The following is an 11,820-nucleotide window of genomic DNA, read 5'->3' on the forward strand; positions in this document are numbered from 1 at the left end:
TGTATATCGTAGAAAGGGACGGCACTCAGAGGATTTTTCAACAAGAGAACTTATATTCAAAATTCCTTTCCATGAGTCATAATTACAATGTTTCGGTGCATGCAAGCACCTTCATCAGGATGGATTAGTGTATCTTTAAAAGCCATAAAGTGTGTGGCAGGTGAACATTAAATCTAGCAGGCAGATGATGTGTGCAACAGCAGTTAAGTAGTCAGGTTTTAAGACTCTGTGATAGTGTAGGACCTGCATGAAGGTGGGGTACCTTGGCGATCGGTTTGCAGACTTCCGTGCAAACCCCCATCATTTATTTTTTTAAGTGTTGAGGATAAATGAGCTCACTTTGGTGAGTGCTGGGTTTTCTGTTTCTATATATATTATATATATAATCAATCGAAATAACCCAGCATCACTCCAGGTCTTAGAATAGTGAAATCATCAAATAGTGTATTAAAAAATAATCATCACATAACCAATGTTTCGGGGCCCGTAGCCCCTTTGTCAAGGTGTGAATACTGTGAACAAAAAACATCTTACCTTATAAATCCAGTGATCACCATAAGTGAGGAGGAGCTTCGCCCATGCCACCAGCTCTGCCGGGTGCCGGGGACTGTAGTAAAGGAGAAAGAAAAAGAAAAAAAGAGACCTTTGTTGGGAGCACTCCCACTTGGAAACAATAATGATTTGAGTAATAAGCAATGATATGAAAAATAAAGTAATTAAAATGTAACCTTTAATTGTATTATATTAAAATATTGGTACACCAATTGTGTTAAATCACTCTTAAGTGGCTAATCAATGTGAGCCACCTGGTAAAGCTAAATTGTGAAAATATTGATGAAAGTACAAGGCATTTATTTGGCAGGCCCAGAATACTTGGATATATGGAGTAGGTACTATAACCAAATTAGTGCCGTCAAAAAAACCTACAACACCTGGTATTCCTTAGTGGTCCACCACCTAAGTACTGACCAGGCCCAACACCGTATTGCTTCCAAGATCAGACGAGATTGGGCATGCGCGGTGTGGTATGGTAGTAGATCAGCATTGATATGGCAATTTCTACCACTGATATATAGATGGTAGAGAGTTATTGGTAAGCACCTTGTTACCAAGTTAACCGAGTAATCTCTAAAGAGACAATATATGTTTAACCATCATTGCACCAGAATGTATCCCAAATCTGTAGGTATACGTAGGTTTAAATCATGTGGTCAATAATTTCTCGGCCCGCAGGAAATGCCTGTATGTTTCATTATGTGCTGTGCAGCACCTTTGAGGATGGGTTTATGCTACGGATAAGGCAGATATAGACCACTGTTATACTGATAACATGCCGCAATATTTGTGTATGATCCAAAGAGAAATCGTCTCTTTTGTTAATTGGATCACCCTATTGAAGGGAAAAAGAAGGTTATTGTGAAATTGTAAGCTCAAAGGTTTATAAATATAACTCCTATTATGCCATGATCGAAAATGCAGGACAAAGAATGATATAGAAATTGTTAGGAGAAAGAAAACAAACTTGGAAAGTATGCAAGATGTATAACAATCTCAATTATCCAATTAATGGCTAATTAGTACCATGGTGCCTAACAAAGTATAAGCGTTGTCTTTGAAACAGAAAAATTTGCCACAATAACTCATATAGCATGTATCCACAGTGTGTCTATAATGTATCTGTCTAACATGTCATAGACAGACAGAAATTGCCACAATAAACCCAAAGAGGGGACATATAAATGATCCCCCAAAAGAGCATATGCTAGGTGATTTTTACAATGCACAATAGCTTTATAATCCAGTAAAAACCTGCATATGAATAGGTGCTGATGCGCTATATTGTGATAATTGGCATAACATTTGCCAAAGAGACCAATGCACACTGATTCTTAAATGTGTATGTGCAAGTGGGTTTGACGGGAGATAGTGTAGCAGATGGGACAAAGTAGTAATTATGTTTGCCCGCTCTCAGTGCACCGCTGGCCGCTGAGCTCCAGCGTCAATGTAGTTTGTCTAATCTCCTCTCCTACTAACAGGAGATCGATAGGCATGTAGGGACAAAAAAAGATACTTAAGTGTTTATCTGCTCGTAGCGCGCCGCTGATCGCCGGGCTCTGGCGTCTGTGCTGCTTATCTGACCTCCTCTCCTGCCGGTCTCTGGTCATGTGAGCGCACTCATCATGACCATCCTGTTCACCTCCCAACGTACGTTTCACAGATTAGCTTGTTCACGGGTAGTGTGAACATGTGGTGTCAGGATCTGGCTTAAATCTATGCAAATAGCCAATCAGGATTATACCTGTTTGATTGTTGATTGTGTTGATTCTGACAAGATTGGTATGAGCTTAAAATTAATTATATAAATAGAACGAACAACTTAGGTGTCCTGCAAAATGTTTGTGGATTAGGATGCCAAGGGGGTTTAATTGTTACAAGCCTTATAGTGTATAGTAGTGGTGCGTGAATGTTGATAAAAGTTTATTTGTATTATATGTGGGGTATAAGTGATTAATTGAAATTGTTGTGTGTGGATATTAGGATGAATTGGATTGAAAGGTAATTAGTGTATAGACTTTGGTGAGTGGATTAATTTTGGGAATAAGAAGAATTGGAGGGGGGTGGAAAAAAGGGAGGAGGGAGGGCGGGGGGGTGGGGTGGCGAAAAATTAATGGGGGAAAGGAAATGTAGTAAGGTTAAATAAGGGGGGTGCTATTACATTATGTAATAGGTGTGACAGTGTGTAATGTGATTGCTGCTGTTATAATTAAAGAAAAATATATAATATTAGTGAATGTCATTAATGGCAGAGAAACTATGTGATTGGCTTAAAGTGCTGATATATTTAAAATCCACTATGTTGGAATAGAAAGAATAATTATGTAAATAAAAATAAGAATTATAACAATTAATGATTATTAAAAAGAGAATAAGGAAATAATGAATTAATCAATCAAATTGGACAATCAAATTGGAAGGAATGCTCCAAAATTCATAGTTTCATTAAGTCCATGTGGATGAAGAGAGTTTAATTTAAATGTCCATTCACATTCCTTTCGTAAGAGAGTGCTGGTCAGGTCCCCCCCACGTAAACCCAATTTCACTTTTTCTAGTCCACAGACCTTAAGTCCATCCCACCGACCTGCATGGTTGGAAAAGAAGTGTCGTGCTATAGAGGTAAGTTGCTTCATTTTTTGTAAGTCCCTGGTGGCATTCCGGATGGATCCAATATGTTCAAGGATTCTTTGCTTGAGGGCTCTAGTCGTCATACCCACATATCTTTGTCCACAAATGCACACAATACAGTAGATCACACCTTCGGTGGAACAGTTGATGAAATGCTTGAATATGATATCTTTGCCATAGCGATCCTGAATGTGGTCTGTCTTAAGGATATATTGACATGCTTTACAGTGACCGCATGGATGTGTGCCAGTGGTAGTCTGTGGTTTGTCACGAGATGATTGGAAATGGCTGGACACCAATCTATCTTTCAAATTTCTTGATCTCCGCCAACTCATGGATACTTGTGGTCCAAGTTTTTCAGATAAAGTGGGGTCCAAATGGAGAATTCCCCAGTGTTTTTGGATAGCTTGTTTGACCTGGTACCATTCTTGACAAAATCCCCCAACGAACCTGATAGTTTTATCCTCTTGTTTCTTTTGTTTCTTATCAAAAATTAAGTGTTCTCTCTGAGTGGTCTGAATGTTTCTACTGGCTTTTTTGATAGATGTATTGCTGTATCCTCTCTCACGAAGTCTGTTCGAGAGGTCTTTGCTTTGTTCTACGAAATCCTGATCATTAGAGCAGTTTCTTCTTAAGCGTAGAAATTCTCCTTTGGGTATATTGTTTATTGTGGGAGGGAAATGGGAGCTGGTTTGATGTAGAAGTGTGTTTGATGATGTCTCCTTCCTGAATAACTTTGTTGAAAGCATGTCATTTTTATCCTTAAAGATGAGTATGTCCAGAAATGGGAGTTCATCTTGACTGATGGCGTGAGTGAGGCGAATGTTAAGGTTGTTGTTGTTTAAATGTTCTATGAACAAGAGTAACATCTGTACATCTCCTTCCCAAATCATCAAAATATCATCGATGTATCTTGCCCACATGATGATGTTGGTCGTGAAGACATCATTACTGTCACTGAAAACGAATTCGCGTTCCCACCATCCTAGAAAGATATTGGCATACGTCGGGGCACACGCTGCCCCCATAGCTGTGCCCCTAGTTTGTAGGTAGAATCTCTTGTTGAAGGTGAAGAGGTTATGACTGAGTATGAACTGAAGTAGGTCCGCAAGGAATGTATGGAATTTTTCCATTCCTTCCATGTTCATGAAGTAGTTGACAGCTTCCAGTCCTTTGTCATGGTCGATTGAAGTATATAGTGCCTCAACATCTAGAGAGACTAGGAATTGATTTGCCTCCAGTTTGATATCATGGATCTTGCGAAGAACGTCTGTAGTATCTTGAACGAAAGAGGGGAGACCCATTACATGGTGTCGCAGATGGAGATCGACAAAGATACTTGCTTTTTCCGTCAATGATCCAATCCCTGATACTATTGGTCTACCCGGTGGTTGACACAAGTTCTTGTGGATCTTGGGCAGCATGTAGAATGTGGGGATTCTAGGATGTGTCGTCTGAAGATATTGATATTCTGAAGGTGTTATTGTTCCTTCCTCATACGCATTGGAAAGCATCCTATCATATAGTATTTTGTAATTTTCCATGGGATTGAGTAGTATCCTCTGATAACATGTCTGATCTTCTAACTGTCGATATGCTTCCTGTATGTATTGTTCTTGGGGCCATATTACCACATTGCCCCCTTTGTCTGATGGCTTAATAATTACGTCCTGCCAGGATTCAATCTCTCTTAGGGCATCCAGTTCTTTCCTAGTTAAATTGGAATTGCGCAGTCTTCTAGTTTTCTGAAGATGTATATGATCAAATTCCTTGGATACTAATTTGGTAAAAATCTGTACTTCTGGGCTTGTCTGTTCCGAAGGAAAAAATGATGATTTTTTCTTACAAATGAATCTCGTACTGACCTCCCATTGAGGATCTATAGTTGCTGTGGATTCGGATTCTAGTGCCTCCAGGGCTTCCAGAGCTTCTAATTCAGGCCATGATAGGTCTGGTGCAGTCGTGTTGTCACTTACTTCGGTCTGATTGAGTTGTGTGCTTCCCATTTCAGGTGCAGATTTCTTATTGTGGAACTTGGTAAGCAGTAACTTTCTATTGAAAAGTCTCAGATGGTGGTCACTAGCTTTCTCATGCACCCCTGTGTGGACTCTATTATCCTGAACCTGTCTCAACTGTTCTTTAGCAATCTATCTAAGCCAATGTAAGATGATTAGTGTATCTTTAAAAGCCATAAAGTGTGTGGCAGGTGAACATTAAATCTAGCAGGCAGATGATGTGTGCAACAGCAGTTAAGTAGTCAGGTTTTAAGACTCTGTGATAGTGTAGGACCTGCATGAAGGTGGGGTACCTTGGCGATCGGTTTGCAGACTTCCGTGCAAACCCCCATCATTTATTTTTTTAAGTGTTGAGGATAAATGAGCTCACTTTGGTGAGTGCTGGGTTTTCTGTTTCTATATATATTATATATATAATCAATCGAAATAACCCAGCATCACTCCAGGTCTTAGAATAGTGAAATCATCAAATAGTGTATTAAAAAATAATCATCACATAACCAATGTTTCGGGGCCCGTAGCCCCTTTGTCAAGGTGTGAATACTGTGAACAAAAAACATCTTACCTTATAAATCCAGTGATCACCATAAGTGAGGAGGAGCTTCGCCCATGCCACCAGCTCTGCCGGGTGCCGGGGACTGTAGTAAAGGAGAAAGAAAAAGAAAAAAAGAGACCTTTGTTGGGAGCACTCCCACTTGGAAACAATAATGATTTGAGTAATAAGCAATGATATGAAAAATAAAGTAATTAAAATGTAACCTTTAATTGTATTATATTAAAATATTGGTACACCAATTGTGTTAAATCACTCTTAAGTGGCTAATCAATGTGAGCCACCTGGTAAAGCTAAATTGTGAAAATATTGATGAAAGTACAAGGCATTTATTTGGCAGGCCCAGAATACTTGGATATATGGAGTAGGTACTATAACCAAATTAGTGCCGTCAAAAAAACCTACAACACCTGGTATTCCTTAGTGGTCCACCACCTAAGTACTGACCAGGCCCAACACCGTATTGCTTCCAAGATCAGACGAGATTGGGCATGCGCGGTGTGGTATGGTAGTAGATCAGCATTGATATGGCAATTTCTACCACTGATATATAGATGGTAGAGAGTTATTGGTAAGCACCTTGTTACCAAGTTAACCGAGTAATCTCTAAAGAGACAATATATGTTTAACCATCATTGCACCAGAATGTATCCCAAATCTGTAGGTATACGTAGGTTTAAATCATGTGGTCAATAATTTCTCGGCCCGCAGGAAATGCCTGTATGTTTCATTATGTGCTGTGCAGCACCTTTGAGGATGGGTTTATGCTACGGATAAGGCAGATATAGACCACTGTTATACTGATAACATGCCGCAATATTTGTGTATGATCCAAAGAGAAATCGTCTCTTTTGTTAATTGGATCACCCTATTGAAGGGAAAAAGAAGGTTATTGTGAAATTGTAAGCTCAAAGGTTTATAAATATAACTCCTATTATGCCATGATCGAAAATGCAGGACAAAGAATGATATAGAAATTGTTAGGAGAAAGAAAACAAACTTGGAAAGTATGCAAGATGTATAACAATCTCAATTATCCAATTAATGGCTAATTAGTACCATGGTGCCTAACAAAGTATAAGCGTTGTCTTTGAAACAGAAAAATTTGCCACAATAACTCATATAGCATGTATCCACAGTGTGTCTATAATGTATCTGTCTAACATGTCATAGACAGACAGAAATTGCCACAATAAACCCAAAGAGGGGACATATAAATGATCCCCCAAAAGAGCATATGCTAGGTGATTTTTACAATGCACAATAGCTTTATAATCCAGTAAAAACCTGCATATGAATAGGTGCTGATGCGCTATATTGTGATAATTGGCATAACATTTGCCAAAGAGACCAATGCACACTGATTCTTAAATGTGTATGTGCAAGTGGGTTTGACGGGAGATAGTGTAGCAGATGGGACAAAGTAGTAATTATGTTTGCCCGCTCTCAGTGCACCGCTGGCCGCTGAGCTCCAGCGTCAATGTAGTTTGTCTAATCTCCTCTCCTACTAACAGGAGATCGATAGGCATGTAGGGACAAAAAAAGATACTTAAGTGTTTATCTGCTCGTAGCGCGCCGCTGATCGCCGGGCTCTGGCGTCTGTGCTGCTTATCTGACCTCCTCTCCTGCCGGTCTCTGGTCATGTGAGCGCACTCATCATGACCATCCTGTTCACCTCCCAACGTACGTTTCACAGATTAGCTTGTTCACGGGTAGTGTGAACATGTGGTGTCAGGATCTGGCTTAAATCTATGCAAATAGCCAATCAGGATTATACCTGTTTGATTGTTGATTGTGTTGATTCTGACAAGATTGGTATGAGCTTAAAATTAATTATATAAATAGAACGAACAACTTAGGTGTCCTGCAAAATGTTTGTGGATTAGGATGCCAAGGGGGTTTAATTGTTACAAGCCTTATAGTGTATAGTAGTGGTGCGTGAATGTTGATAAAAGTTTATTTGTATTATATGTGGGGTATAAGTGATTAATTGAAATTGTTGTGTGTGGATATTAGGATGAATTGGATTGAAAGGTAATTAGTGTATAGACTTTGGTGAGTGGATTAATTTTGGGAATAAGAAGAATTGGAGGGGGGTGGAAAAAAGGGAGGAGGGAGGGCGGGGGGGTGGGGTGGCGAAAAATTAATGGGGGAAAGGAAATGTAGTAAGGTTAAATAAGGGGGGTGCTATTACATTATGTAATAGGTGTGACAGTGTGTAATGTGATTGCTGCTGTTATAATTAAAGAAAAATATATAATATTAGTGAATGTCATTAATGGCAGAGAAACTATGTGATTGGCTTAAAGTGCTGATATATTTAAAATCCACTATGTTGGAATAGAAAGAATAATTATGTAAATAAAAATAAGAATTATAACAATTAATGATTATTAAAAAGAGAATAAGGAAATAATGAATTAATCAATCAAATTGGACAATCAAATTGGAAGGAATGCTCCAAAATTCATAGTTTCATTAAGTCCATGTGGATGAAGAGAGTTTAATTTAAATGTCCATTCACATTCCTTTCGTAAGAGAGTGCTGGTCAGGTCCCCCCCACGTAAACCCAATTTCACTTTTTCTAGTCCACAGACCTTAAGTCCATCCCACCGACCTGCATGGTTGGAAAAGAAGTGTCGTGCTATAGAGGTAAGTTGCTTCATTTTTTGTAAGTCCCTGGTGGCATTCCGGATGGATCCAATATGTTCAAGGATTCTTTGCTTGAGGGCTCTAGTCGTCATACCCACATATCTTTGTCCACAAATGCACACAATACAGTAGATCACACCTTCGGTGGAACAGTTGATGAAATGCTTGAATATGATATCTTTGCCATAGCGATCCTGAATGTGGTCTGTCTTAAGGATATATTGACATGCTTTACAGTGACCGCATGGATGTGTGCCAGTGGTAGTCTGTGGTTTGTCACGAGATGATTGGAAATGGCTGGACACCAATCTATCTTTCAAATTTCTTGATCTCCGCCAACTCATGGATACTTGTGGTCCAAGTTTTTCAGATAAAGTGGGGTCCAAATGGAGAATTCCCCAGTGTTTTTGGATAGCTTGTTTGACCTGGTACCATTCTTGACAAAATCCCCCAACGAACCTGATAGTTTTATCCTCTTGTTTCTTTTGTTTCTTATCAAAAATTAAGTGTTCTCTCTGAGTGGTCTGAATGTTTCTACTGGCTTTTTTGATAGATGTATTGCTGTATCCTCTCTCACGAAGTCTGTTCGAGAGGTCTTTGCTTTGTTCTACGAAATCCTGATCATTAGAGCAGTTTCTTCTTAAGCGTAGAAATTCTCCTTTGGGTATATTGTTTATTGTGGGAGGGAAATGGGAGCTGGTTTGATGTAGAAGTGTGTTTGATGATGTCTCCTTCCTGAATAACTTTGTTGAAAGCATGTCATTTTTATCCTTAAAGATGAGTATGTCCAGAAATGGGAGTTCATCTTGACTGATGGCGTGAGTGAGGCGAATGTTAAGGTTGTTGTTGTTTAAATGTTCTATGAACAAGAGTAACATCTGTACATCTCCTTCCCAAATCATCAAAATATCATCGATGTATCTTGCCCACATGATGATGTTGGTCGTGAAGACATCATTACTGTCACTGAAAACGAATTCGCGTTCCCACCATCCTAGAAAGATATTGGCATACGTCGGGGCACACGCTGCCCCCATAGCTGTGCCCCTAGTTTGTAGGTAGAATCTCTTGTTGAAGGTGAAGAGGTTATGACTGAGTATGAACTGAAGTAGGTCCGCAAGGAATGTATGGAATTTTTCCATTCCTTCCATGTTCATGAAGTAGTTGACAGCTTCCAGTCCTTTGTCATGGTCGATTGAAGTATATAGTGCCTCAACATCTAGAGAGACTAGGAATTGATTTGCCTCCAGTTTGATATCATGGATCTTGCGAAGAACGTCTGTAGTATCTTGAACGAAAGAGGGGAGACCCATTACATGGTGTCGCAGATGGAGATCGACAAAGATACTTGCTTTTTCCGTCAATGATCCAATCCCTGATACTATTGGTCTACCCGGTGGTTGACACAAGTTCTTGTGGATCTTGGGCAGCATGTAGAATGTGGGGATTCTAGGATGTGTCGTCTGAAGATATTGATATTCTGAAGGTGTTATTGTTCCTTCCTCATACGCATTGGAAAGCATCCTATCATATAGTATTTTGTAATTTTCCATGGGATTGAGTAGTATCCTCTGATAACATGTCTGATCTTCTAACTGTCGATATGCTTCCTGTATGTATTGTTCTTGGGGCCATATTACCACATTGCCCCCTTTGTCTGATGGCTTAATAATTACGTCCTGCCAGGATTCAATCTCTCTTAGGGCATCCAGTTCTTTCCTAGTTAAATTGGAATTGCGCAGTCTTCTAGTTTTCTGAAGATGTATATGATCAAATTCCTTGGATACTAATTTGGTAAAAATCTGTACTTCTGGGCTTGTCTGTTCCGAAGGAAAAAATGATGATTTTTTCTTACAAATGAATCTCGTACTGACCTCCCATTGAGGATCTATAGTTGCTGTGGATTCGGATTCTAGTGCCTCCAGGGCTTCCAGAGCTTCTAATTCAGGCCATGATAGGTCTGGTGCAGTCGTGTTGTCACTTACTTCGGTCTGATTGAGTTGTGTGCTTCCCATTTCAGGTGCAGATTTCTTATTGTGGAACTTGGTAAGCAGTAACTTTCTATTGAAAAGTCTCAGATGGTGGTCACTAGCTTTCTCATGCACCCCTGTGTGGACTCTATTATCCTGAACCTGTCTCAACTGTTCTTTAGCAATCTATCTAAGCCAATGTAAGATGATTAGTGTATCTTTAAAAGCCATAAAGTGTGTGGCAGGTGAACATTAAATCTAGCAGGCAGATGATGTGTGCAACAGCAGTTAAGTAGTCAGGTTTTAAGACTCTGTGATAGTGTAGGACCTGCATGAAGGTGGGGTACCTTGGCGATCGGTTTGCAGACTTCCGTGCAAACCCCCATCATTTATTTTTTTAAGTGTTGAGGATAAATGAGCTCACTTTGGTGAGTGCTGGGTTTTCTGTTTCTATATATATTATATATATAATCAATCGAAATAACCCAGCATCACTCCAGGTCTTAGAATAGTGAAATCATCAAATAGTGTATTAAAAAATAATCATCACATAACCAATGTTTCGGGGCCCGTAGCCCCTTTGTCAAGGTGTGAATACTGTGAACAAAAAACATCTTACCTTATAAATCCAGTGATCACCATAAGTGAGGAGGAGCTTCGCCCATGCCACCAGCTCTGCCGGGTGCCGGGGACTTCTGGCATCTCGTGGACTCCTTGTCACACACGTTGCCCGCCCGCTTCTGGCATCCCATAGTCATGGCGTCACGATTGGACCCCAAGATGGTAACCATAGCTACCAGTGCCGCTTTACAATGCGCTTACGCGCCGTGTTCTGCAGGGAGAAGTGAATAAAGCTTAGTGATCAAACGTGTATATATTCATAGAGACTCATAAATATGGAGGGCACCCAGACAATTTAACCTTTTAGGACCAGGAGTGCCGGGCACCACCGCTACTGTATATATATATATATATATATATAGAAGATGATAACAGGCGGCACTCACAGCTTTGTAGAAACTGGTAAATAAACGGCCAAACTCCGTAATGATAGATCAACGTTTCAATTTCATTGTGAATTGTCGTCAGGATACATATAAAATACAAACAATCTCACCTTATATCCCCACCGATGTGAACATTTCTCCCGCCCGCCGGGGCGCCAGCGCAGGACGCCGAGGCGGGACGCTGTCTGATGACATTGCGGCTGAAAGCCGTTACGTCCGCACCAAACCCATCACCATAGTGACCACCTAAACATCACAGAGCGCTGCAATCAGTCACAATACATAACGTTAACAGTCTCCATATAACATTAATAAGGGCTAAACGTCTAGAGATTTTGACCATCTAAGATGGAACATTGAGAAGCACCAACTCCAACGCAAGCTCAAATTAAAGGAGTTTTTTTTCACAGAAACAACCTGATTCTCATATGAGTGATAAA

General features: G+C 39.9%; 2 pseudogenes; both read right to left on the reverse strand.

Annotated features, from left to right (window-relative positions):
• Positions 1 to 920: 920 nt before the first annotated feature.
• On the reverse strand, positions 921 to 1,039 carry LOC134937052 (5S ribosomal RNA; annotated as a pseudogene).
• A 5,110-nt stretch (positions 1,040 to 6,149) lies between these two features.
• Positions 6,150 to 6,268, reverse strand: LOC134937054 (5S ribosomal RNA; annotated as a pseudogene).
• Positions 6,269 to 11,820: the final 5,552 nt, after the last annotated feature.

This window comes from Pseudophryne corroboree, chromosome 6, assembly GCF_028390025.1.
Source record: "Pseudophryne corroboree isolate aPseCor3 chromosome 6, aPseCor3.hap2, whole genome shotgun sequence".
NCBI classification, from domain to species: Eukaryota; Metazoa; Chordata; class Amphibia; order Anura; family Myobatrachidae; genus Pseudophryne; species Pseudophryne corroboree.